Source organism: Castor canadensis, chromosome 10 (genome assembly GCF_047511655.1).
Source record: "Castor canadensis chromosome 10, mCasCan1.hap1v2, whole genome shotgun sequence".
Lineage (NCBI taxonomy): Eukaryota > Metazoa > Chordata > Mammalia > Rodentia > Castoridae > Castor > Castor canadensis.
In genome coordinates, this window is record NC_133395.1 from 50,049,698 (window position 1) to 50,074,071 (window position 24,374).

At 34.6% G+C, this 24,374-nt stretch overlaps 1 long non-coding RNA gene across 1 annotated transcript in view; it reads right to left on the reverse strand.

Moving 5' to 3' along the window:
• Window positions 1-15,419, reverse strand: part of LOC141411595 (uncharacterized) — a 63,453-nt gene extending 48,034 nt beyond the window's left edge. The window contains exons 1-2 of the long non-coding RNA XR_012436435.1: window positions 15,356-15,419; window positions 13,890-14,027 (exon numbers count right to left, since the gene is read on the reverse strand). This is a non-coding gene — a long non-coding RNA (uncharacterized lncRNA). The remainder of the gene's footprint in view (window positions 1-13,889; window positions 14,028-15,355) is intronic.
• Window positions 15,420-24,374: the final 8,955 nt, after the last annotated feature.

A 24,374-nucleotide genomic window follows, 5' to 3' on the forward strand; every position in this document is an offset into this window, starting at 1 on the left:
CATGTTCAACTTGTTGGGTAACAGATATCTCTGAGAAGATATTATTATAAAATTCTACACTTTGAGTTAAATATTTATGAACCATTGTATTTCAGGATTCAGAAAGGATCCAATCCCAAACACTTACTCTTTCATCCTGATTGCAGACAAGAGATGCTATTAAAATGTTCTTGGAGGGAAAGTAAATAACACCCCAGGAACTAAGTAATGAAAATTGCTCTGTGTAAAAACAAAACTTTCAAAGAAATTAGTTTGAGCCAACAATTTAGATAATAACAACTGAATGTGTATAACACCATATGTGATTATTTGTCACCTGCATTTGTGGCTACACATTCACCTGACAATATCCAAAACTTAAAAAACAGTCCACCTCTATCCCCTTGTCAATAAGATCATCTGTATGATACCAATCTCAGGAGGCTAGAAATCTTCCTCCATGGTATTTTTCTTGATCTCTTTTGCTATCAATAAACCCTTCAATGTTACATTTCAATCAAGTCATTCCCATATTCTTATCCCCATTGCAAAGGTCTTAGAAAAGATAACTAAAATAATTTCTGAGATGACTGGAGAACTTTCTTAACTACAACTGCTGCCTCTAAACTTTCTCAGATTTTACTCACATAATCCATGATAGTGTATTGTTACAATAATGACCCAACCAGTTACTCTGATTGAACCCATGGCTTTGTGCATGTTAAGCATGTGCTCTACCACTTTTATATATCTCCAACCCTCCCTCTTTTAATATTAATTTTAAAATATCCCACTCATCCTTCATGAAGCAGCTGTTCAGGATCATTTTCCTGCTTAAGCACGTAATGTTAATGGCCCACCTTCCCAGGCTGCGGTAATACTATGGATGGAGCACTTACTTTTCAGAAAAAATAAATTTCATTATAAACTATCTATCTGTAAGACTATCATCCTCACAAAACTTAAGTAGTCCATGCCCTTTCTTCAAATGTAAATCACCCCTGCAGATTATTAGAAACAAGGAAGCATACTGTATGGAGAAAAGTTTCTCAGCAGTTTTCAAAGAATTTCTGAGGTATTCTCTGAGGATAGAATTTGACCTGGTTCCATTTCATAAGGAAGTGACATTGGGTATTAGAGGAAGCTGATCAGACTTGGAATAAGGTCCATAGGATGGTGCCTATAAAGACTGTGGGACAGAATAGAAATACTTATTGGGGATTAATTAATAACTCTCTTTATTTTCAATCAGCTCTGTGAACTTATAGAGCTTTAAATATCCACTAATTATAGCAGATATTTTATACTGAATACGAAGAAGCACTGCTTTTAAGTGCTTAAAGTCATAGTGAGAACACTGAACATTTTTTCAATTCTTACTATCTCTGTGAGTATAAAGAAGAAAATAAAACTGAGAAAAAATTGTTGGATGTATACATATACATTAAAACACTGAGTAATACTTTAAATCTTCTACATCATAAAAAGCAGGCATATAAACTGTGATAGTTTTACAGCATTATTTGCATACAAAATGCCACTCCTGAGTAAAATATCAGTAGATCCACAGCAAGAATTTGAACAGGTTAAATGCTCCAAAGTTTGGTTAAGAAGGAGAATGATCAATATATTGAAAAATGGAACACCATAAGCAATCCCAGAGTTCCACAATTTTATGCATACATACACACACAAATGAAATAATTGAATAAATGTTAAATGCCTTTTATTTGGTTCTTACTCTGTTGTATTCACTGTGATAAACATTTATATTGTACAAATATTACCTCCTTAATCTTTATAAAACTCATAGAGTGCTGTTCTTTCAACTTTAAAAGATAATGTAATTGAATATAAAGGAAGTCAAATATCATTAAGACCATATAATATCTGCCAATATATGAATCTTAATAAGAATTTCTTCTAACAAAGGTTTATCTGATTCCAATATCTATTCTCTTAATGCCCCAAAGTCATATCAATTGGTAATAAGTGTGTATTCTACATCTAAGTTCACTCATAAATGACATAGAGCACAATAATCCTTACCTATAAGCAAAGAAAATTCAGGAAGGTAATTTCTCCAATAAAGAATAATGTATACATTTCATTGAAAAAAATTAGCTAATGAAACAAATTCTTTAGTTTTAAATGTGTGAAATGTGTGTGAATATATTTTGATATATCTCAAAGCACAGTAATATAATTCTCACATATGTTTCATTTTTGAATTTTTACCTCCTATTTCCTTTCTCTCATCCCTGAATGATAAATTCTATCATGACCTCAGTGATAGTGTATTGGAAGCCTGGTTACTATAATTAAAATGTGTTTTCTTTAACGTGAAAGGGATTGGCTGAAGGTACATTACTACTCATTGACAAAAAGATGACCAGAACAGGCTTACAGCAAAAAGTCCATGAGAAAATGTTTTTATGCAGCAGATTCCACCAGCATGAAAAGCATTTCTCACATAAAAGCCAGTTCAGCCAAGTTAAGTCAGAGCTTCTGTCTCAGAAGAAAAGGAATAACTTTTTTCTATTGATGCAATTGTGCCTACTTATTGAGATCAATGACTAGTAAAATTCTAAATACTAAAATCTAGTCCTTTATAACCATTGCTGTTAAGTAAGTCATAATGTAAATTATAACTGCTGTGGTGATTTTTTCATACTTTGATTACAAGTTGCACTGAGAGAAGATAGTAATGCAGGTGTTAAATGATTATTTCAATGGACACTCCAGAAATGTTTAGTATAATGGGGAATGTGCAATCAAGAATACCTTAGAATTTTTCAGTATTTTCATGTAATACTAGAGAATGCATTAAAAATTTCTTCATGGAAGAAATCCAAATGGATAAAAACACATGAAAAAAAGTTCAGCATCCCTGGCCATAATGGAAATACAAATCAAAGCCACACTAATATTCCACCTCACTCCTGTTAGAATAGCTATCATCAAAAACATCAACAACAACAAATGTTGGCGAGGATGTGGGAAAAAAGGAACCCTCATACACTGCTGGTGGGAATGTAAGCTAGTACAACCACTTTGGGAAACAATATGGTGGCTTCTTTAAAAACTAAACATAGATCTGCCATATGATCCAGCAATCCCACTCCTAGGGATATACTCAGATTATTCCAAAGGTACCTGCACACCTATGTTTATTGCAACACTATTCACAATAGCCAAGTTATGAAAACAACCAAGATGCCCCACTACTGATGAATGGATTAGCAAAATATGGTATTTATACACAATGGAATTTTACTCATCCACAAAGAAGAATGAAATTTTGTCATTCGCAAGTAAATGGATGGAACTGGAGAACATCATTTAAAGCGAAGTTAGCCAGGCTCAGAAAGCCAAAAATCTCATGTTCTCCCTCATAGATCTAAAACAATTGCAGTAATATTATTGGACATGGGTCACACACTAAGGGGAGAATGCATACAGGAAGAATAGGGAAAGGGAAGGAAACCTAAAACTTGAATGTGGTTGATGTGCCCACTGCAGAGTGGCTAATAAAGTAATCTTAAACTGACAGAAGCCACTCTAGTAACGTGACTCGGAAGTAATGAAATGGTCTGGTAGAGATGAACCAATTTGGGTTGTAATGCACTTGTGCATGGAAGCAAAGCTAGGAATCTCTCTGTATAGCTATCTTTATCTCAAGCTAGCAAAACTGCTATGCCTTTCTTACTACCGCTATATCTTCTCTTCAACAAAATTGGAGAAAGGGGCAGAACAGGTTCTGCCTGGAAGTGAAGGGGTGGTGGGAAGGGGGAGAAGGAAGGGGTAGAGGGCAGGGGGAAAGATGGCCCAAGCAATGTATACACATATGAATAAATGAATAAGCAATACACACACACACATACATATATATATATATATATAAATTTCTTCATGGAAAAGTACTTGAGTTGGATGTTTCTGTTTCCTTAGTATTCGGGATCATTAAAACAAAACAAGTGCAATAATTATAATGATAGACACTATTGTAGAATGAACCCTGTCAGTAACAAGTGAGGCAGTGAAAACATACCCATGCCCCAATTATTTTTTGCAAATATTACTAAACATTGGTACCTGCAAATACTTCAAATATGTATTTTTATTTTAACTCATAAAGGGGAAAGACAAGAGATTCACAGTTTCCAAAGTATAGTTCCTTTTTGATTATAGATCTAACTGAATTTACGTGTATGGTTTAGGTAAAGGACATATTTCTTCTCTACCATTGAAAATTCTCACTTTGTTCAAGTGGAAATACACTGGTTTTCTTTCTGTGCTTATGTGTGTTCCTAAGATGTCTAATCACCCACACATAGCTGAGTGCAGTGAAACAATAGACATCATTTCATCAAGCTGAATTGCTACCGGACACAGGCTGTGTCTTGTTAATTATCACATGATGATCTATGCCTTCTCAGTGCCTGGATCTCAGAAGCTCTAAAAATGCAGATTTATTGAAGTTATGAATGAGGCAATTGAAACCCAATAAAGTAGCTATTTTGTCAAGATCTTGTAACCAATGTGAAAAAAAGAGCCAGAAGTAGGTCCTAGATTTTAGAATATTAGTTCATTATGATTCTGTATAAGTATTAATAAGTTAAGATAAATCTTAATAAGATTAAGTAACACTTTTATTTTTATTTCAAAGAGATAATTGATTGCTTGCAAAATATAAATGGACACCAAAGAGAAAATTACTTTAGTTCGATTCTAAAACATTCAAGTTTTTAAGCTTGGAACTTGTTTAAATTCTGCCATATAAAGTGCAATTTAGTGTTACAGGCAAGTTTGAATCAAAAGATAAACCAGTATTCCCTAGTTCTTTTTTTGCTCACCAAAATAAAAAGGCTGCAAGTACAGAACTAACTGGCTAGTGAAATTTTCTAGAATTGACAGGTCAATAACCAGAGGAAACTGAATTATCATTTTGCAGAATACTAACTAATTTAGTTGAAACTTAATTAAAAGAATGTCAAAGTTTATCTTTCCTTCCAATAGACAGCACCTGGAACATGCAAAAATGATGTTTGCTTCACCAGACTTTAATGATACTGAAGCAAGTGACTACACTCATATGAACATTAAAGTTATTTCCTGATGTGCCAGGCACTGGTGGCTCACACCTGTAATACTAGCTATTTAGGGGACAGAGATTAGGAGGATCACAGTTCGAAGCCAGCCTAGGAAAATAGTTTGTGAGACCCTATCTCAAAAAAACCATCACAAAAAAGGGTTAGTGGAGTGGCTCAAGGTGTAGGCCCTGAGTTCAAGCCTCCTGTACCATACACAAAAAAAGATATTTCCTGATGAACAAATACATAGGAATTAAAAGATGATTCATTGTTGAAAAAATAATGACAAGTGACTCAGTCTTTAAAAAAGAAAATTGTTGGTGATTTCTAATATAGCACCGTAAATATCATCAACCATCCTCCTTGAGCCCTGCCAATATCTGACACAATAATTAGGAATGTAGATTAATTCTCTTTTCCTTTAGGATACTCTAGCAAGATATCTTTTGGAAAAATTACCTCAGTGACACATGTTAATTATACAGTATCTTGAAATGAATGCCATAAATTACACTCCTCAATTGGTATACATGTGTGAATATTCTTCAATACGTTGATTTATTATAGCCAACCCCATACACCTGCCAAACTAAAACACAATGTACATATTCTTATTCTGTTATAAAGAAAAGCTCTGAAGTTTTTCCAGACATCTAGTACTAAATTATATAGTGATATAAAGGTGTAAATCTTAGAAATAAATTAATATTGAACCTTTTCAAAGGAAGAAGTCCAAATGGCAAAAAGAAAAATGAAAAATGTTTCACCATCCCTGGCCATAGAGGAAATGGAAATCAAAGCCATGTTACCATTCCAGCTCACTCTTGTTAGAATGGCAATCATCAGGAACACAAACAGCAACAAATGATTGTGAAGATGTGGGGGAAAATTAACCCTCATACATGGCTGGTGGGAATGTAAATTAGTACAACCACTATGAAAACTGTACGGAGGTTTCTCACAAAACTAAAAATAGAACTGCCATATTATTCAGCAATACCACTCCTAGGGATATACCCAAATGCACCTGCACACCCATCTTTATTGCAGTACTATTCACAATAGTTAAGCTACGGAAACTGTCAAGATACCCCACTATTGATGAATGGATTAAGAAAATGTGGTATTTATACACAATGGAATTTTACTCAGCCACAAGCCAAATGTTCTCTCTCATATGTGGAATATAGACCTAATTCAAATGCAGCAATATTCTGAAGTGTCACAACAAAGGGAGGTCACAAACAAGAGGGGTAGCGTAAATGAAGGAAACTAAGAAGATGTGTTTATATACTCTCTATACAAGCATGAATACAGAATTCTTTATTTCAATTTTTTTGCCTTTTATTTTATTGTTTTTACATTTACTTACATGTGTATACATTGTTTGTGCCACCTACTCCCTCCTACCTCCCCTGCCTCCATCACACTTCCAGGCAGAACCTGTTCCACCCTCTTGTTCTCCATATTTGTTGAAGAGAAAGCATAGGAGATAATAAGTAAAACACATTTTTTTGTTAGTTTGAGATAAAGATAGTTATGCAGAGAAAATTCCCAGAATTGCTTCCATGAACTTGTGCTTTGCAACCCACATTGGTTCATCTCCACAGAAAAGTTTTACTTTTCCTTTCCTTTCTATATTTCTCCCATGTTTGTTCTTCCCTTAATGTGTGATCCATGTCCAATAATATTACTGCATTTGTTTTGGGTCTTGAATATAGAAATTTTAAATCAGCTGAAACCATCATAAGAAAAGGATTAACTAAAGTAGAATGAAAAAAAAATAGAGGAGATGAACCAATTGGGGTTATAATACATATATACATGGAATTATCACATGGAAACTCCCTGTGTAGCTACCTTTATCTCAAACAAGCAAAATTGTCATTTCTTCTTCTTTTTTATTTTCTTTTTTCTTCTACAAAATTAGAAAACAGGAAGGCAGAACAGATCCTGTCCGGGGTGGCTGGGGGGGAGGTTGGTACCAGTGGGAGAGAAAGAGGTGGATGGGAAAGGGGGTAGGAGGGTAAATACAGTACAAAAAATGTGTACACATGTATGTATTAATGCAAAAATGATACCTATTGGAACTATTCCAGGAATGGATGGGGGAAAATAAAGGAGAACAGTGGAGGGGGTTAATTCAAGTATGACGTATTTGATACATTGTAAGAACTTTAGAAAATGCCACAGTGTGCCCCATATAGCACAACAACAACAACAACAAAGAAATTAATATTTCTTCAGCTACAGCAGAGATCGGAACAGGGTACATATTGCTAAGCATACCTTCTCACATTATCAGAAACGAGGGAATGTGCTTAGATTAGCAACGCAGATAAGAAATTCCAGTGCTAGTAATGGGGGTATGTTTGACTCAATTAGTTCTATATTTTAGTTCTCCATTTTGTTCAGTTTTTAATTGAAACTGTTCAAAATTGAAAGAAAAATGAAAGTTATTTCTAAAATAGTAAGAACATGTTGTCATTTTTTTCTCCAATATAACTTACAATATGATGCCAGACGTGGTGACACACTCTTGTATTCCAAGCTACTAGGTAGGTGGATACGGGAGGATAGTGAGTTAAAGTTAGCGAGACCCTATCTCATAAACAAAATACATGTAGAAGGACTGGGGACATGTATCAAGTACTATAGCACTTGCCTAGCATGTGAGAAGCCCTGGGTTCAATCCCTAGCATAGCAAAAAATAAATAAATAAATAACCCTAAATGACACAATGTGAAAAGAAGCAACATCAATTTCTATTACTTAAACTATTTCTTGTAGCTCATTCAGAAACTTGATGACTCGAGCATGGTAATTTTGCATTGTACCAAGGACCACACAAAGCAGAATAGGGCAGGAAAATGGAGAATATAGCAAGAGATGAGATAAAGTAGGTAAACACAAAACAGCAAAGGAAAAATTAGATATTAAAGTTGCTATTTTAAAGAATTATTGCATAACAATAGCAGTACCATTTTGCCTGATTTTAAGATAGTAGGTAAAGATATAAATTCTACAATTGCTTAGCAGATTAGATTATCCAATGGTATATAACAGCATGATGAAACAGACTGTAACTGTAGGTCTGTGATTGTTTGATTTCAATAAACATTTAAGTGTGTGTTGGACAGGGAAATGATATATGGAATTCAGTATGTTTTAATTTGGTCTTTGTTATTCCTTAATAATTTTTTTCTATAGTATGTTTCATTGTGTGAGCAGAATTACTCTTTTTCAGTTTACATTGATTATGCATGTATTTATCTTCCATTATTCAAAGTCAAAGTTATCTTTTAGATCTTCCTAAAATTCTAATGAAACTCTGCTATATCTTCTCTAGTTTATATTTAGGATCTGTCACTTTTATTTCTATATAAAGTTGCTTATACAAAATGTTATAATTTTGTTGCTTCCTAAGTTTTTCCTATCTGAACACTCCTTCTTTCTCTGGGTATAACTCTTTTAACATTCATCCACAAACTCCCTATAAATCAGTCATGTTGATAGAAATGAGGATTTTTTAAGAAGCCTCTAAAATTTTGTACTTTTATCCCTTCTATTTGGAATATCATTTCCTTTTCTTCCTTCTTCTTCCCATTTTTCACTTAGAAATCTCTTGATAATACTGTATAATAATACCTAGTCTTTATTCCAACAAGAAGCTTTCCCTGATTGCCCAAGTGGAAGATGTGGAGTACACTAATTATTACCACCATGACAGTAGAATAGATAGTGCTCTGTCCTAGGGTGAAAGAAAAAGCACAGTGCTTTGTATCTTTGTGGTGACTACATTATCCATCAGAGACTCCTTCCAGGTTCTACTTTTTTAGCCTTAAATTATAACCTGGTTTTATTGCCCTGTTGAAGCATTTTAGATGACCCTACAGTAAGAACATCTACTTGGGATGATCCCAGAAAAGAGTTCCTTATGTTCAAGCCTCTTTTCTACACTTCTTACTGTACAACTTGTAGTACCTTGCTACACAGTACCATGATGATCAAGGTTGCAGGAAAGAAAATGTTCCTTATCTGTACTGTAGGATACAGTATCTACTAGCTATGTGTGGTTGCTGGGCACTAGAAATGACAGTATTGTTATCAGGAACTGAAGTTTTACTTTTAAGCAAATTTATGAATTTAAATTTAAATATACACATATCTATATATTATGACATAAGCTTAGAATCTTGGAATAAATCTCAGGTACCTTTCCTAGAAAATAATTCATGTATTTCTTTATCTCTTAAAAAATGAAATTCTAGGATCTGGAAATAGAAAGTCACTTTACCAAGAAGAGGTTGGGAGACATAAGAGGAAAGAATGCTCCTGTTCATTTCTCATCTTGGGTTATGTAACAGCTTGAACCACATTCCACTTTCAACTTGCAAGATTCTGCATCTTTTTATCTATCCATTAATGAACTAATTCCTTCAGTTACCATTTGTGTATCTGATATACATTCTGAGCTACTATAAGTACAAACACTGTGATAAAATATATATCATAGTTTAGCCTTTGCACTCAAGAACATTTTTTCCTAATGAGAAAAATATTGCTCTTTTCCACTAAAAGGTGAAATATATTCTTCCCTCAGGTATTCTTTTCCCCCATTTTAATATTAACTTTTTCATTATTCCCTCTATATTTAAGAAGGAATATCTGCTTAATTTTCAACGTATGTATGGCAACATAACAATATTCAAAATGGATAAATAACTATGAGTTATCACCACATGCCAATTAGGATGGCTATTATCAAAAAAAGAAGCAATATTGTTTAGGGTATGGAGAGAGGGTGAACCCTAATACTATTGGTAGGACTATGGACTGATGCAGCTATTATGGAAAGCAGGATGGAGGCTCCCAAAGAAACTTGTAGAACTGCCATATGATACAGCAATTCTGAGTTTACATCCAAGGAAATGAAATCATTACATCATCAAGAGATATACACCCCCAGGTTCATCACAGAATTATTCACAAGAGGCAACATATAGAAATAACCTAAGTGCCTAATGACAGATGAATATAAAAATGAAAATATGGCAAAACTATACATATGTACACATGTATGTACCCATACGTAAAAATAGAATATTATTACATCTTAAAAAGGGAAATCCTGCTATTTTCCACAACATGGATAGACCTAATAGGCTTTAAGCCAAGTGAAATAAGTCAGCCACAAAAGAAAAATAGAGCATGATTTCATTTATATGTGGAATCTAATCAACCCCTTTAAGGGTCAATTATATAGAGATAGAGAACAAAAACGTGATTTACCAGATCCAGAGGCAAGAGGGAAAATGACATGTATGTTAAAAAGATACAAAGTACCAGATGAACAAGTCTAGAGAGTTAATGTACAACATGAGGTTGGCAATTAATAAAATAATATTTGAGACTTATAAATAAGTAGGTTTCTTTACTGTTCTTATAACCAAAAATAACAATGTGAGATAATATATTAATTTGCATGGCTGTAGTAACCCCTTTACTATCAATATATATCCTCAACAGTGTATTGTAAACCTCAAAGATACATAGTAAGATTTATTTTAAAACATTATAGTTAGATAGTAATGACTCTTGTTCCGAATAATGGTGATGTCATATAATTAACCGTGTGATGCTGTGCAAGCTGTTTCTCTGAATTTCAGGATATTGCTTTGAATACATAAAATAGGATGATAACAGTAATAACATATATATTGTTTCCTGTCAGTTTTAGATCCTTTCCTCTTCATCATTGAACTATTTTGACTAAGTCTGGCACACATAGGCTACCAAGGCAATATAGCTATTTCTTCCTCTGGATGTGTCACCCACATATAACTAACTGTAAAGACAGTAGGAACACCTGCTACAGTTTCACATTCTTTAGTAAGTGTTGGTAAACTTTCTTTGTAATATATGCACATTTAAAATAGGAACAAATAAAGATAAGTTGATCCACTGGGATGGTGTGACAATCAAATTAGCTATTACATACAAAATTATTAGAAGAACATCTAGAACAATATAAGCACTTAATTATTAGATTCTGCAATCATCATCATCATACACATGTTTTTATCACCTACTTTTAAAACTTCAGTTTCACAGGATTAAATGTTAGGCAATCAGTAAGAAGTGCTTTTTGTTTATTATTTTAAGCACCTAAGAGTTTTGAAATATATTTAGCTTAAAAAATTGTGAAGACAGTATTGTGGTTTAATGAAGAGTTATGGACTTTAGAGTTAGATAAATGTAGCATTACATGTGAGCTTTGCACCTAATTGCTTTACCTCTTCGATATTCAGAATTCTCATCTATAAAAGAAGAAAATCGCTTTTATTTTACATACTTTGTTCATCAAAAATTCTTAATAAATATTACTTTCCTACCCAAACTATTTTAGACTGGACAACAGGTACAAAATGAATTATGAGAAATTAAGGAATACATGTTCCATATTATATGCATCATTTTTTTAAATGTAACTATAATTCTTAACCAAAGGATGATCTGATTGGGCATACAGACATATACTAAATAAATTACATCATCCTCTTGTTTATTCTGTAGTAAAGGGCAAACTACAATTTGGGGACATGTGTGGTCAATGGATGGAGTGCTGAATTAGGAGTTAGGGGTCTTTGCCAATGTGTCCTGCTTGGTTGGCTGGTTTTCTGCTGTCTATTAAGAAAGTCACTTATCTTCTCTTCGCTTTTCTCCCCGTAACTGTGAAATAAGGATCATACTTCCTAGTAGGAAAATTTTATAAAAGTTTGGAAGATCCATGGTTAAGGCAAGTCATTTCTTTGTTGAGCTTAACCTCTTTTCCTTACTACCACACTATGTCTGAATACTGGAAGGTTATCTATGGTGGTGTCACAGCAGGAGTCAGGAGTTTAAGAAGAACATGGTCTACTTTGTTGCTCACACAAAATGACCATGTTATATGCTTTGCAAATGCATTATCTTTCTTTTCCACATATTCCACCCTTAGCTGGGTAAAGATCTAATGATTTTTCAAGGGCCAGTTTAAATGTCAACCCTCTTTTGAAGTTCTTGCCAAAAACCGTTGGCTGTAATCCACAGACTGAATGTCTCTATCCTTCCTTTACAATTCTACAGCACTTAATTCAAGTGATTAAGATAATGTAGGATATTTAACACGTTTTATTACAGTTCAGTTATTTACATGCACGTCCCCCATCCTGGACTAGCAGTTATTTAATGGAAGAAAATTTTCCTGTTCTTATTTGCTTGCTTGTTTGTTTAAATTAGCACACAGCCTGAAAATTGCCCTAATACACAGCCTGGAATACAGTAACATTCTCTAAAGTTCACCTGAATTAAACAAAGATCTGCCTAAATTTCTCTAAGCTATTTTACCTCTTGAACTAAGGACTATTATTAAATGATTATATTATCAAGTAAACACCAAGACATTTACTATTTGAGGATAATTCAGGATTTCACAAAGTAGTCTGTTCTAAACAGAAGATCATGAAACCATTGAGATAAAAGCAAGTACTCCTTTAAATCAATAATATCTGAGAAGTTATCAACCTCCCATATATATCCATTTTGGGCAAATATATGGATGTTCACACAGAGACATACATGGAGTAAACACACACAAATATAAACACTTGTAGATTTAGTATATATTAAAAGATAGCAGGTTCAAATATAATTTCATGTTTCATATCTTAATGCACAAAATGATAAACTGACACAACCATTGATTAAAACAACTGAGTCAAATGTGAAAAAAACTGATCTATAAAATTATGTTATAGTATAAGGTTCACATTAAACAAATCATTTGTTCTACAAATAAGTTATTAGCTTGAAAACTTAATAACTGACTGAACTAATTATTTTCAATGTATTTAAGTTGTACATACATTAAAGTAAAATATCTACTTAAATCAATAAACTTTAATCTTTCTTTATCCAAAACTGTACCAAAGATTTTGCTTCATTCCATGCTGAACAACAGGAAACCAATCTTAAGACTAAAGATTTTGAAATGTTAATTGGAAGGAATAGACACACTTTAGAAAATCAGCTACCTAATGATCTTGGCTGTGCTGCTCTCCAATTAGTGCCGGGTCACCAATTAATTCTTTTGCATGTGCCCAGGCATCCTGGATACCATCATTGGACTGAGTCCTCTTGATCCTTTCACCTAGGGCTCCAACTAGACTAATGACTTTGACCTTGGTCAGATTTGGACAGCAGCCTTCTCAATTTAAAGAAAAAAATATCCTGGCCATTATTTTAAGAATGAGAAAAATTATAGTAAACCCAAAGAGAGATTTATTGTTATTTATTGTTATTTATGTTTTTAAAAAATTCATTTAGGACATTGGTTTCCAAAGGTTATCATGTTTGTATTTTTCCCCACCTGTACTTTACCACAACCTATTTGGGGATTCTGTCTTACAAATTATATTCTCCCCAATCCTTTTTATTTTTTATTATTTTGCTTATTCTGTTTGAATTTGCTATTTCCCTGTGTTTTCAAATTATGCACACAGACACTTCACTAATAAACAAGAGCCCTTCTCTCAAATTGAGTAGGCTTCTAAATAAAATTTCTAGCTTCCGTAGCTACATATTTTTACCAGGAAATTTTTATTGTTGCTTCATACAAGTCTTTATCTTATTCCTCACTAATTCCTTAACACAAAGTATCTATTTTCTCCTACTGGCATATCACTAATTGCTTTCAACTCTAGTCAATGAATACCATCATGTTTAAAGTCCATATCCAATTCAATCACAGCTGTGCTTCCCTTGTGATGTCCCTACCTTAGTTTCTGTCACTGCATTCTCTGTTTTCCGAACACATCATGAGCTGGGAGTGAAGTTTATCATAGTTGCATGCCTGTTTTACCTCTTCCTTGATGAGCAGTTTCAGAAAAGTCACTTAAATTCTCTTGGCCTCAACTGTTTCAGGAATGAAATTGGGATGAAAATACAGAACCGTCAGATCACCTTCTCCATAAACTTCTTGTAAATCCATCATTTCAACTAATTGAAAGTTCATTCTAAGAACTCTCTTTCAAAATGAAAACAAAAGCCAAATAAAAAAACTTACTTATTCTTCATTTTTAGATTATCTTTAAAAAAATTAGAAATTCAGAAGGCAAGATTAAAGTTGCCCCAGATCTTGTTTACTCTCCTTGTTATTTAGTAACAAAGATGTAATTTTTTTCTATTGGTCGGACTTCATTTTCAACATTCGCTTTATTGACCCTCTCTAGCTTCCACCATCCCCACTTCCACTTCTGACAGACGTCTGGATGAGATAAGAAAGACCAGGAACTCCCTTCCATGGTGCCCATAGCAAAGCCAGACCTTGAAAGACATGAAGATTGTATAAGAACCTTGACCTGCTCCACCCCTAGAACTCAATACTACCCCACTCCGTAGCTGGTGGTTGAGGTGCTGTCTCTGCTCTTGTAAGGCATCATCAGACCAACTTACAAACCTGCCCTGTTATCCCCCAAGGCAGAACTGTACAAGAAATAAAGCTTTTCATATTCTTTTAATGATGTTTCCACTATCAGTCCTTACATCTGAACTGAATTTTGGGAGAGAAGTTCATCTTAGTTCTGCAGGATAATTACAAAACTGTGGGTTAAAACTGCTGAGAAAAGAATAAATTTTTATAGACGTGTGTTACTAATGTGGATTATGTACACATCAAATAGATGTGTTAAAAAGAATATGATGAAAGATCCTACAGATTTTAAGGAAATAAAGAACTATATGCTACAATATGATACTTTTGAAGAAATTAGTAAATTCTTTAGAATACCACAATTTAGTGAATTGGACACATCTTGGACTTGAAGCCACACTTTATTTCAATACCATATGTATTTGTGTGAGTATTATCGCAATGTGAGTGTGTGATAAGACACAAATGAGAGGACCTGTATTATTCTTCCCACAGCATATCAATGATTTAATTGTATGGAAAAATACAAAATCAAAATTTTCATAGTCATTCCTGGAAGTATATAAATGTCATCGTTCATTACAAGGATTGCTGGACCCTAAATGCTTAATTGAAACTTTCCTCTTGTCAGTTTTTGCCAGACAAGTGTTCCATTATATGCATAATGAGCAGGCAGCAGTGATTCATTTGTCTACTCTGTTCTCAGTGGGTTTTGTTTCAATATACTAGAGGAAAGATCTATAAGAAATGGGACCCCATCCAGGAAAAACAGAAGACAGCAGTGGATTGATAGCTGAGAGATCTCACGTACCTTTCTCTTCTAGTCACCAATTGTACTTATGTAAAGTTGCTCTCCACTGACGTTTATTTCATCTTCTAGAGAAATAAATATAGATTTGTTTAAATCAACTTTTACAATCTCATCCTGACCAGTTACATTATTTTCCCATACAGGATTTTTTTTAACTTTTCTGACCTATCAGATATAGTTCTCAAATGTTTGAGGATAAATTTAATTTCCCAAGTAAGAACTTTTGTAAATGCCACAATGCACCCCCAGCCAGCACAACAAAAAATTCTACAAAATTAAACTAAGCCTTTCAGGGAGTTAAGATTTTTTTAACACAATAAGATCATTTACTTATTTAATATAACCATAATCATATATCATGTCACACTTACTAATACAAGTCTGAAGCTTTATGTCTCTCCTGTTCTCTTCATCCTATCAAACCATGGCATTATCCATCTCTAACCAGTTTGAATAAAAATCTAGGCAATCTCTTTGATGATTCTTTTTCCCCTACAATATCTACTTTAGTAAATATCATCAACTATTTCCAGAAAGAGCAAATCTATTAATTCATCTCCATCTCTACTGCTATAAATTAGTAACATCATTTGTCATCTGATATTGGACTCTGGGCTCCACTTACTGATATCACACCCCAAAAATAACAATAGCTAGAGTCATATCCCCCTAAAATGCATTGCACATTCAGGGATTCTCTAGTTAAGTCTGTCATTGACTTCTCTCTGCACTTGAAATAAATCCTGACAGCTGGCCCTGCTTACAAAACTCTGCACTCAGCCTTTTCTCAAACTCATCCAATAGCACATTCCTTTCAACTACTATTTTTAAGCCACATTGACTTTCTACATATTCAATTAAGTTTTGAATTTATGATCTTTGCACTTACTGTTACCTCTGTCTGGGTTGTTTTGCCTCATAATCTTCACATCACTGGCTCTTTCAAAAAACATTCATGTCCCAAATTTAATGTCATTTCTCTGTGAGTCCATCCTTCACCAATCTCGATGATACACACTATGACATCACTTGTCTTGATTATCTGCAAAACACTTATTACTATCAAATATTTTCTTCTCTCTGTAACTGTCAATGTTCCTTTTGTCTTTGACTGGAATGGAAGTTCCACACAGACTGGCAGCATGCACTCTTGTTCACTTCTGTGTCCTTAAGCCATGAATTAGTGTGTGAATGGAGGATTGTGCCAACCAAGTTGCTATTTTGTGAAGCTTAATAGACATGTGGTTCCATATGAATAATGACCTATTTATGGAGGATGAGTACAAAGTAATAATTGACAGTGATGTTTTTCTGTTGTTAAGAGGCAGGCTTCAGGAACTTGGGGTTTCAAAATGCTTGGAAAAATGAGGGCAAATAGAAAATTGAGAAGAAAACTACATTCTAAAACAACATTCTGTATTAGGTACATTAAAAGATACTGTTTGGAATATTCAGTTTAAAGTGTGAATATTCACAAGCAATTAGTCATAATATATAAAAGGATTTTCAATATTATCATTGCATAATCTAGAACTTTTTCAAAAGCAACAAATTAATTTTAGTTGCCTAAAGAGAATTCTAGGGAGAGAATATGGGCTGGCTTGCAGAATTGAAGGAAAGTCTAAAAACTAATTGAAAAGCACAATCACCATAAACAAGTTGTAGATTAGGGTGACCTTGATATTAGTAAAATTATTTAATATAATCATCATCCATGGTTTTCCCCAACTTCTGAGATTCATAAATTTAATCATTAGTTTATAGAAAATGAATGTAAACCTTTCTCTCTTTTTCATTGTTGGTGGTGCTGAAGTCTGGAATGATGGTCTTACACTTGCTCTACCATGTGAGCCATGCCCTCAGTCCTTAATTTTTCAGATAGAGTCTACTGCGTTTTGCTTGGGCCAGCTTTGTACCATGATTCTCCTACCTTTGCCTCCCATCTAGTAGGGATTACAGGTGAGTACCAAAACACCCAGTTTTTTTTTGAGATAGGGTCTCACTATCTTTATTTACCTAAGCTGGCCTTGAACTGTGCCTGATCCTCTTACCTCTACTTCCAAAGTACTTGGGGTCGTGTTCATTAGCCACTTCACTGGGCCCAAACAATGGGCATAAACTTCAATATTGTGACATTGTTGGTTGTGTTTGCATGACCCTGAGCACCAAAGTCACTTAACCATCTTCAGGCTCAGAATCCTTGCCTATGGAAACATGATAATAAGTGTCCTAGCATAGTTATCACTGTGCTGATTAAATAAGATATGTAAATAATAGCACTTGGGCATTAATTCGCTAAACAAATTTTATAACCATTATACTCAAGTCTTTATAGCACTTGATGATGAGTTTTTTGTACCAAGCAGAAAAGTTATTGACATCTAGTCCTATCCAAGAAAGGCCTTTTTAAAATCCTTAATAGTTCCTGTTATAGCCTTACTTACAGCTGACCCTGAGTAAAGTTCAAGAGAAACTACTCTTGTCTTGCACAACTATTAATGCTATTTTCAAAGAACATCATCTGATGTTCTTTTGTTGGCTGATAGAATGGTGAAGTGTGGACAAATTCCGTATTATATAATATTGGCATCTTGAAATTTCCTGCATGATATTTAGACAACCACATGAATAGAAGTTAGAAAAGATTTAAATTATTTCTCTAAAATTCTTAATTTTACCTAGCTCACAAAGCCCTATTTATACTCAGCAGCTGAAAATATTAAGACTGCCTATTCAAGTAACTCAGTTATTTCCAATTTAAAGGATTTCCCACTTTCCTCTTCCCTCTCTCTCTCTTTAACTGGCAAGTGGATTGCATCAGTTGGAAATATATAACTATGTAAGTATCATTATGGCATTCTGAATTTTGGTGATAATTTTTTCACGTTTAAGTATTCTGTTCTTTTTGGAGTATCATTTGCTGATGGATGTCCTTAATCCTATAACGGTCTCCATGTGTCAAGTGTACACACAATGCTTCTTTATCTTCTCAACTGACCTAGCATAGCTTCTCCTTTATTAAGGAACAAGAAGGTACCCTGGAAACTTTGGCTATGTTCTCCTGTTATTCCCCCATCTGCCTTGAAGATCAATGTAAGAGGGGAAATTAAAGGGCTAGACCTTATTTTGAGAACCAACTAGCTTCTGAACATTTTCACATGTGTTCTAATTTTTCTCTCTTGTTTTACTGCTTGGTTAAACTCTCACATGCTTTGGGGCAGGAAAAAAAAGAAGCAAAAATGTCTTTCACATTAGCATGCATTCTCTTTATTATAATCTTATGAAATAATCTGTGTACTTTGATTCTTCTTAGGCCTTAGTTCTTGGTTTCTAACATCAACTACAAATTATAAAATATTCTCTTTAACACATGGTTGGCTGCTGCAAGTGAGAGCCATAGATTTCAAGACAGTTAATTCTTCTATACATTTTCATAACTTCAATATGATTTCAAAACTCAAGAATGAATTATCTGTATCCCCAGTTCATAAAATTCTGATTGCATGAATGTTGGTAGTTATGGCCAAGTTAACTACTGGTCGCAGAGACCCTATGGCTGAAAGAATATAAAATATTTAATATCTGGACCTTTGTGGAAATATTTTATTGATTCTTGCTGTAAAATTATTTATTATCAAAAAGTAACTACTCTCATAAACAAAACCTATTTCTTGCTTCCCTACAGTTTCATCAGCTGACTTGCAACAATACTTGCAAGTATTATTGCTGCTGACTTGCAGCCCATTTGGAATTTCTTCATTCCATAAGTAAATTTCTAAGTAAGAGGACCAAAGTTATGGCCAGGAGACTTGGAATATACAAAGAATCAAGTTGTACTGATTTTTACTATATCCTAAACACGATGATAATATTAAATGATTTAACTATATTGTCCTGAGTTGTCATCCCCTTTCCCAGATAGACTTCATCAGAAAAAACGTGTCACCAAAATAGAAAGGGAAGGAACACTACCTAATTCATTTTGTGAGGCCAATATTACACTCATCCCAAAACCAGACAAAGAGGCCTCCAAAAAGGAGAACTACAGGCCAATTTCCTTAATGAATATAGATGCAAAAATCTTCAATAAAATAATGGCAAACAGAATCCACCAACACATTACAAAGATCATTCACCACAAACAAGTTGGCTTCATCCCAGGGATGCAGGGGTGGTTCAACATATGCAAATCTATAAATGTAATGCAGCACGTTAATAGAAACAAAGACAAAAACCACTTGATCATCTCAATAGATGCTGAAAAAGCCTTCGACAAGATCCAACACCACTTCATGATAAAAGTGCTAAGAAAACTAGGAATAGAAGGAATGTACTTCAACATTGTAAAGGCTATATATGACAAACCCACAGCCAACATCATACTTAACTGAGAAAAACTGAAACCATTCCCCCTAAAATCAGGAATGAGACAAGGGTGCCCCCTATCCCCACTCCTATTTAACATAGTACTGGAATTCCTAGCCAGAGCAATTTGGCAAGAAGAAGAAATAAAAGGAATACAAACAGGTAAAGAAATTGTCAAAATATCCTTATTTGCTGATGATATGATCCTATACCTTAAAGACCCAAAGAACTCTACCCAAAAACTCTTAGACACCATAAACAGCTACTGTAAGGTGGCAGGATACAAAATCAACTTACAAAAATCATTAGGTTTTCTATACACCAACAACAAACAAACTAAGAAGAAATACATGGAAACAATTCCATTCACAGTAGCCTCAAAAAAAACCAAAACCCTAGGAATAAATTTAACAGAGGATGTGAGTGACCTCTACAAGGACAATTACAAACCCCTGAAGAAGGAGATCAAGGAAGACTACAGAAGATGGAAAGATCTTCCATGCTCATGGATCAGTAGAATCAACATAGTAAAAATGGCTATACTACCAAAAGCAATCTACACATTTAATGCAATTCCCATCAAAATCACAATGACTTTCATCACAGAGATTGAAAAATCTACCCTAAAGTTCATTTGGAAATACAAGAGACTGCAAATAGCCAAGGCAATACTCAGCAAAAAGAGCAATGTTGGAGGTATCACAATACCTGACTTCAAACTCTATTACAAAGCAATAGCCATAAAAACAGCATGGTAGTGGCACAAAAACAGACGTGAAGACCAATGGAACAGAATAGAGGACCTGGATATGACTCCACACAATTATACCAATCTCATTTTTGACAAAGGTGCCAAAAATATATGATGGAGAAAAGACAGCCTCTTCAACAAATTTTGCTGGGAAAAGTGGTTACCTGTCTGCAAGAAACTGAAGCTAGATCCTTGGCTATCACACTGTACTACTATCAACTCAAAATGGATCAAGGACCTAAATATGAGACCTGAAACTTTGAAGTTACTACAGGAAGGAGTAGGAAACACTCTGGAACAAATAGGTACAGGCAAAGACTTCCTCAATAGAACCCCAGCAGCCCAGAAACTAAGAGAAAGGATGAATAAATGGGACTTCATAAAATTAAAAAGCTTTAGCACCCATAGATTGGGAGAAAATATTTTCCAGCTGCACATCAGACAAGGGACTGATAACCAGACTATACAGGGAACTTAAGAAACTAAACTCTCCCAAAATCAATGAACCAATTAAGAAATGGGCAACTGAATGAAACAGAACTTTTTCAAAAGAAGAATTCAAATGGCTAAAAAACACATGAAAAAATGCTCACCATCTCTAGCCATAAAGGAAATGAAAATCAAAACCACACTAAGATTCCACCTCACCCCTGTTAGAATAGCCATCATCAAAAACACCACTAACAACATGTGTTGGTGAGGATGTGGGGAAAAAGGAACCCTAATCCACTGCTGGTGGTAATGCAAGCTGGTGAAACCATTCTGAAAAAAAATTTGGAGACTTCTTAAAAATCTAAATATAGACCTGCCATATGATCTGGCAATCCCACTTCTGGGGATATACCCAATGGAATGCAACACAGATTACTCCAGAGGCACCTGCACACCCATGTTCATTGTGGTGCTATTCACAATAGCCAAGTTATGGAAACAACAAAGATGCCCCACTGTTGATGAATGGATCAAGAAAATGTGGTATTTATACACAGTGGAATTTTACTCATCCTTGAAGAGGAATGAAATCTTATCATCCACAAGTAAATAGACGGAACCGGAGAACATCATTCTGAGCGAAGTCAGCCAGGTTCAGATGACCAAAAATTGTATGTTCTCCCTCATATGCGGACTATAGATCTAGGGCAAATGCCATAATGTGGTTGGACTTGGATCACATGACAAGAGGAGAGCACATACAGAAGATATAGGAATAGATAGAAAACCCAAAACATGAAAGCGTTTATGTCCCCACTCCAGAGGAACTAATACATAAACATTAAAATGACAGAGGTTATCATGAGCAGGGATCAGGAACCAATGTAAAGATCAGTTAGAGTTGAATTAACATGGATTGTAACACATGGGTACACGAAAGCAATGCTAGGAATCTCTCTGTATAGATATCCTTAACTAGCAAAAATGCTTTGTCTTCCTTGTTACACTTATGTCTTTTCTTCAACAAAATTGGTGATAAGGGCTGAGCAAGACCTGCCTGGAACTGAGGGGGGGTGGTGGGGGAGGGGTCAAGGTGGAGAAATGACCCAAACAATGTATGCACATGTGAATAAATGAAAAAAAGAAAAGGAAAGACGTGTCACAAAACCTGTCAGTTACCACATACAGGGTCTAACACCATTCTCCAGCTCTCACACCCTACAAGATCCATTCCCAGAGGAGCCCTGACAGTGAGAAACTCATAACCTGACATCAAAATTCTGTTGTATTAGATAGTGTGTAATTTATTTCTTTATCTTGTTATTGTATGAAAATATTTTGAGGTTTACAGCTTTTCAGCATAAGCATGATTATAATTTTTATCTTTTTTTTTGCAGTCCTAGAGTTTGAATTCAGGGCCTACACCTCGAGCCACTGCACCAGTCCCTTTTTTGTGATTTTTTTTTTCAAGATAGGGTCTCTCAAACTATTTGCTGGGACTGCTTTCAAACCTTGGTCTTCTTAGTCTCTGCCTCCTGAATAGTTAAGGTTAGTCATGAGCTCCTGGCTTCATCATTTTTTTCTCCTGGAGTGGAGTGTGTACAATTACAATTTGTCCTTTGATGTTGATGTTGTTACAATATTTGTTGGCCTCATTTTTCACAATATTTATAAAACTCAAAATTTGGAGAAGACTTTCTACCTAAGATTCCTGCCAGCTTGAAATGCAATGATTTTTTCTTTCAGTAGGACTTTTTAGAGAAACCAGATGTTATTAAATAGCACTGTTTATTCATAGCAACTAAACAGCAAATATTGGGCTACCTGCATTGCTCTTGATTTTAACAGAACAGAACATTCCATTGTTGTAAAGATAAATGACAGCCTGTTTTTCCAGAGGAACAGGTATGAATTTTTGATGCTTCTCAGTCTAAGTCTCCCTCTTATACAGATTTTTAACAATGTATATTCAAATTCAATTATCTCTATCTGTGAGGTTTTTCTGTTCACAATAAATGTATATACGCTATTCTCATTGTCCTTGGAGTTTATTAACTTTAAATTTTAGCATGCAATTATAGGTATTATCTATTAGTGGATTGGGTATGATTTCGTAAAAGTGGTTTCATGTGCACACAGTGTAAATGATCTAGGCATTTGGAGATAATCTCTGAGCATGTTTGCTATCATATTGAGTACAAAGGAAAATAAGTAAATGAAAAGTATATTTCAGTCTACTTAGAATGAGATAATGAAACAAGGAGTAGCAGAAGAAAAATGAGAATATTTTTGAACAGAGAAAATTTAAAATAAAAAAAAATTTTTATCATTTGTTTCTAAAAACATTTTTTATATCTCTACTGCCCTATTTCTTCATTGACAATTGCAAGGAATTATTCATAGAATGAGAAATCATATACTTTATTCTACCACATTTAAAGTCATTTCTACCACTTTTTTTATTATTTTATTATTCATATGTGCATACAATGCTTGGGTCATTTCTCCCCCTGCCCCCACCCCCTCCCTTATCCCCCACTCCACCCCCTCCTTCTCTCCCTCACCCCCTCTATACCCGGCAGAAACTATTTTGCCCTTATCACTAATTTTGTTAAAGAGAGAGTATAAGCAATAATAGGAAGTAACAAGGGTTTTGCTAGTTGAGATAAGGATAGCTATACAGGGAGTTGACTCACATTACTTTCCTGTGCATGTGTGTTACATTCCAGGCTAATTCTTTTTGATCTAACCTTTTCTCTAGTTCCTGGTCCCTTTCTCCTATTGGCCTCAGTCGCTTTTAAGGTATCTGCTTTAGTTTCTCTGCATTGAGGGCAACAAATGCTAGCTAATTTTTTAGGTGTCTTACCTATCCTCACACCTCCCTTTTGTGTTCTCATTTTTATCGTGTGCTCAAAGTCCAATTCCCTTGTTGTGTTTGCCCTTGATCTAATTTCCGCATATGAGGGAGAACATACAATTTTTGGTCTTTTGGGCCAGCCTAACCTCACTCAGAATGATGTTCTCCAATTCCATCCATTTACCAGCAAATGATAACATTTAGTTCTTCTTCATGGCTGCATAAAATTCCATTGTGTGTAGATACCACATTTTCTTGATCCATTTGTCAGTACTGGGGCATCTTGGCTGTTTCCATACTTGGCTATTGTGAATAGTGCTGCAATAAACATGGATGTGCAGGTGCCTCTGGAGTAACCTGTGTCACAGTCTTTCGGGTATATTCCCAAGAGTGGTATTGCTGGATCAAATGGTAGATCAATGTTTAGCTTTTTAAGTAGCCTCCAAATTTTTTTCCAGAGTGGTTGTACTAGTTTACATTCCCACCAACAGTGTAAGAGGGTTCCTTTTTCCCCGCATCCTTGCCAACACCTGTTGGTGGTGGTGTTGCTAATGATGGCTGTTCTAACAGGGGTGAGGTGGAATCTTAGTGTGGTTTTAATTTGCATTTCCTTT